Here is a 6108-nt window from a genome sequence, read left to right as displayed (position 1 = left end):
GAAACTCTTTGTTGACTGTTCAGACATTTAAAGAGGCCAGGCTCCTTGTTAAGCATTTTACAACTGCTCGCCGTCCATTGTTTGAGTATTGAGTAAGCTTCGGTTGTCTGGAACGACATTTGCAAAACACATAGCAAAACCATCGAGATAGTACAACGAAAGTCATTGTCGATATTTGGGCGCCGCTTCTGCACTGCGAATTAATTTTCTGGATCTGGCCGCGTTCTTTCGAGTTCTCTTATTAGGATTCGGTGAAGGCCGTGTTCAGGCTGATATTGCATTTCTTTTTAAACTGCTGCGCGGTTGGAGCTCTTGCACTGATATCCAGGTAGGTATTCGCATAATAAGGACATCCCAACAAGCTACGCGGAGGCACCATGCCTTTTATGTTCACTCATCCTTCAATAACAACTATACCTTGTTATGAGTCTTGACAATGTCTGACCAATATTCCTCACTTATTGATATTTTTCACCTGAGCTACGTAGCATTGCTTCTGCCGAGCACTTTCATATGCAAACCCTTTTATGAACTTTTAAGTTGCACCTGAAACTGCGCTTTACTAGGTTGTATCACATCTCGTATGTATATGTATGTCTTGTTTTTTGTGTTTTTTTCTTCGTTGCTGGCTATTTATTATTAAATAAATAAATAACTTAAGTAATGTATTTTCAGACTGTGTACCACGCATTATATTTCACCACCCGCCGTGGTTGCTTAGTGGCTATGGTGTTGGGCTGCTAAGCACGAGGTCGCGGGATCGAATCCCGGCCACTGCGGCCGCATTTCGATGAGGGCGAAATGCGAAAACACCCGTGTACTTAGATTTAGGTGCACGTTAAAAAACCCCAGGTGGTCCAAATTTCGCGGAGTCCCCCACTACGGCGTGCCTCATGATCAGATAGTGGTTTTGGCACGTAAAACCCCATAATTTTTTTTCACCGAAAAAAAAAAAACACCATTTAAAAAACATGGCGCAAGATACAGCCATACGCCAAACATTTAAGTTTATGTGCATGGCCTCCTGTGTCTTCAGGAAGGGGAAACTGTTCGTGAGCTGCCTTGAACTACATCTCGGTTTCCAGGCCATCTTCCTGTCGTTTTACTCAAGGTAATGTTTATTTTGCCAATAAACATTACCCTTCTTTTGGCGAAATGTGTCACTGTGCTTCTCTTATATGGCTGTGCTCATCTATGGGCCGTTGCATAACAGAACTTAAGGGAAATGTCTTTTTCAGCAATACATTTAGGTACTATACTTATACAGGCAGGAAATACGTTAGTATAATACAAGCGGGAAATATTCACAAGGCGAACTCGTGGGCTTATATTATAGGCTAGATGGCTGCAATGACGGTGTTCATTTATCAGTGTTTAGAGGTCATCCTATTACGGCATTACGCAGCTATAGTTTTTCGCTGAGAAGTTGCGTCAGCCTCTTTGAAGTACAATCTCTAAAACTTTAGGCATACCTGAAAAAAAAAAACAGAGCAAAACAGACGAGGACGAAAAGAACACAGGTACAAACAACAGTCAGGCGCTAAGTTCCAACTAAAATTTTATTTGAAGAAACAAGGGTTATATACATAAAAATGCCTTTTTGATGCGATAGGGAGTTCATGACGTCACGGTGGTGCAATTCATTTTTCTGTATATAACCATTGTTTCTGCAAATAAAAGTTTAGTTGGAAGCTAGCGCCTGTCTGTTGTACCTGTCTTCTTTTCGTCCTCGTCTCTTTTGCGCTGTTTTTTTTTTCTTCAAGTTTGTTACACCAACTCGCCCACATCAAGCTCCTGCTGTTTAAGCATACCCCACATGTGTCAACTTTGTTTTTGAAACAAGTTTGTTAGCGTGAGCGAAAGCGCGGCAAGAACGACTTGTAATGAAGCAGACGCGGCTCGTGTTTTCGGTAGCAGCTCGAAGACGACGACGACCCGTTCTGTGATCGCCAGAGAGCTCGGGCTGTTTGCTCTGCTGCTAGGCTGCTGCTATAGACTAGACTGATAAAAATATTTAATTAAATCTCATTACACTAGAGAGGTACGGCGATAACCAGCACCTCCACCAAATGTAATGAGATTTAATTAAATATTTATCAGTCTAGTCTAGCCGCAGCCTAACAGCAGAGCGAACAGCCCGAGCTCTCTGGCAATCACTAGAACGGGTCGTAGTCGTCGTCTTCGAGCTGCTACCGGAAACACGATGCGCGTCTGCTTCATTACAGACTCATTATCTTCTGGGCTCGAAACTTACTCTAGTATTACCTTACTGTCAGCGTTCCACCTACGTTTTAAAGGTGAGGTATAAATATTTCAATGCACGTAATGAGAAATTTCTACGCTATCAGCGAGCGCAGAACCTATATAAATTACCGCTGCCCGTCAAAGCGCACCTTTACGTTTTCTGACACAATATGGTGGCGTAGCCGGACGCGTCACCACCCTGCGCGGAGGAGCGAGGTATCGAGGCATCCTAGGGTAGACACTAAGGAGGTTATATACATACAACCCCTTTTGGATGAATGGATAGATGCTATAAGCTTCCCCTTTAGAACGGGGCGGTGGGTTGCGCCACCAAGCTCTTGTTATATTGTCTAATATCCTACCTATATTAAAAGAAAACACGAAGAATTTGTAACACCAAACTTTCTGAACCACTATTGGCAACTTTGTTTTTGTACGCCACCGTTGTTTGTCGTTTCCCCACTTTTCTGCCACAAAACTTCCAATCGCCTGTTACTAATCTCTATTGCGGACATGTTTAATTTCCCCCTGCTCTCGCTGAACCCAAGGAATTCAAGGAGGCCAGAGGCACCTAAATTGACTGGTAGGCAGATATCTTCACATTCTAATAGAACATGCTCCATCGTTTCCCTAGCTTTACCGCAGCAAGCACATGCTTCTTTTTATTCATTGTACCTCGATTTATAAGTGCGCGTTCTAAGGCACCCTGATCTCGCTTCGAAAAGTAAGGAGCTTCTCTTTGAGTTATCATAAATTGTTCCTTTCCTGATTTCGTTTTTTTCCTTTGAGGTAGTAAGTCATAGCAGGTCCCTTTTCCATTGCCTCCACCCGTGACATTGTCTCAGCCTCTCTAACTTTGCGTTTGACGTTTTTTGTTGCCGTGTTGCTGACCATACCGGTCGCATACTTGCTGGTAAGCTTCCTAGTTATTTTCCTACACTGTGAGTCAATGTTTTGCCTGTACAAATGCCTGAACACTCTTGCACCCCATCTACTTTCTTCCATATCGCTCAGTCGTTCTTCAAAATCACTATTACTCTGAGCTTCCCTCACTTCAAAACTTGTCCAGCCCGTATCACCCTGCACAGCTTCATTTGTAGTCTTTCCGTGAGCGCCCAACGCGATGAGTCCAACTGACCTTTGGTTGCCATTGAGTCCTGATTGTACCCCTGTCTTCGAGCAAACAACCGCATTTCCGAATGTAAGTCCCGGAGCCATTACACCTTTCCACACACCACGGAACACCTCGTACCTATTGTATCCTCATAGTGCGCTGTGTTTCATTATGGCCGCATTCCTGTGTTTCCACACACACGCACACGCACACGCACGCGCGCACACGCGCACGCACGCACGCACGCACACACACACACACACACACACACACACACACACACACACACACACACACACACACACACACACACACACACACACACACACACACACACACACACACACACACACACACACACGCGCACGCACGCACGCACACACACGCACACACGCACACGCACGCACGCACGCACACACACGCATACATACACACGCATACACACACACGCATACACGCGCACACGCGCATACACGCGCACACGCGCATACACGCGCATACACGCGCATACACGCGCACACGCGCATACACGCGCATACACGCGCATACACGCGCATACACGCGCACACGCGCATACACGCGCATACACGCGCATACACGCGCACACGCGCATACACGCGCACACGCGCATACACGCGCACACGCGCATACACGCGCACACACGCATACACGCGCATACACGCGCACACACGCATACACGCGCATACACGCGCACACGCGCATACACGCGCACACACGCATACACGCGCATACACGCGCACACACGCATACACGCGCATACACGCGCACACGCGCATACACACACATACACACACACACATACACACACACACATACACACACACACACATACACACATACACACACACACATACACACACACACATACACACACACACATACACAGACACACACATACACAGACACACACAGACACACACAGACACACACAGACACAGACACACAGACACAGACACACAGACACAGACACACAGACACAGACACAGACACACACACACAGACACACAGACACACACACACACACAGACACACACACACACACACAGACACACACACACACACAGACACACACACACAGACACACACACATACATACATACATACATATATTGCCTTCGTTTATCCTTATACCAAGATATTCATATTCTATTACCAGAGGTATTTCCCGGCCCTGTATTGACACTGCCTGTTCACCTGTTTTCATTGGTACATACCATAGCAGCGCCTCTGGCGGCTGCTCACCGCGAAAGTTTCACCCTCTCCCCGTGTATTCGCGCAATCGCGCGCCTCCGTTGCCCACTCTACCAGTACTTTCTAACATGCTGTAAAGATTGACATTTTAGTGCACCATCATACGCAGCATCTCCTCATGAAATGTTCTCTCAAGCGTGGGCAGCGGCAAATATTTGCCAGTATTGTCGCAGATGCTAAATGAGATGTTAAATTGCAGAAGCTGTTGACGTATTCGGTGTACCACGTGTGATCAGCGTTTGCGCTTTTACAAGAAAGCGTCGGAAATAAATCTCGGTAACTGCTTATCGAATGCCAGAGCGTTTACGGAGTTCATGCGGTATAGCAAAACGCACATTTTCCTGGAAGTTTCAGCTGAGTTGCCGCCAACACCTCACACAACGTCGAATATAAAGCGACTTGATCGCTGCTGTTTTTGGTCATCGAGAGTATCGAGAGGTGATCGAGCACAAGAGGGCGATGGAGTGTTCAAAGCAGTAGTTTTCTGTTGTATTTCCCGTCCACTTCGCTGTTTGTATGCAGTGTTGGCAACCAGGTTTACAAGAACACCCAACACGGTGGCCAAAAGTACCCTATATTGGTTCAATTAAACGTGTTGTTTGGCTAGTTGCTGCATGACAAAAAAAAAAAAAAAAAAAAGGTGCCACTGCAAAAGATGAGGCACGGCAGAAGCAACATACACAGGCGCGCACCTAATATTACCCTACGCGGACTTCGCCAAGACCCTACGTTTTAGCCTACGCACTAATTTCGTGTTCAAATAGTTATATACATTATTTCAGTAGAACGACCGTTAATAAACAACGGTGCGCCAATATTACTGACCGATACCATAAGGTACTCGATTCAAGCAATTTTTCCAAAGAAGCTTCATGTAACTGACGTCACACGTATGTACGCTTGTCAAGTAGTCTTTTATAGGCAATATTGAATCTTTGAAGAAAACGCCGCAATGTAGCCTAAGATAACGTTTAGAATGTCGCACAAAAATAAAAACGAATAATCTTTATTATCGTTATAAAAGAGAGAGCCCAATAGGAGATGTATTAGCACCAAATTTCTAAAACTGCATGTGCCGGCTTGCAAAGTTATAACGAACGCGAACAGACAGTGAAAGTGAGGGCATCTGTTTGAGCTTTGTTAAAACGATTCAAAACCTCGAACTGATTGTGAGTCACGCCGTATAGTGCAGTGCTCTGGGATAATTTTGACCACTCGGGGTTTCTTTACCGTGAACCACAATGCACGGTACACGGGTGTTCTTGCTTTCCACGCGCTTTGGAACGCGGCCGCCGCGGCCGGGGTCGAACTCACGACTTCGTGCCCAGCAGCGCGACCCCATAGTCTCTGAGCTAATGCTGCGGGTCGCCCTAGGCAAGCGTGTGGGACTCGTTTCTGGGCAGCAAAGAAAGAGCGCTTTATTTCTTACGTAACTCTGAATATCGCATTTCCAGCATTCGTAGGCGTCCATACACTAG

This window comes from Dermacentor silvarum, chromosome 11 (genome assembly GCF_013339745.2).
Source record: "Dermacentor silvarum isolate Dsil-2018 chromosome 11, BIME_Dsil_1.4, whole genome shotgun sequence".
Taxonomy (NCBI): Eukaryota; Metazoa; Arthropoda; class Arachnida; order Ixodida; family Ixodidae; genus Dermacentor; species Dermacentor silvarum.
Note: the sequence above shows the minus strand (reverse complement) of the source record.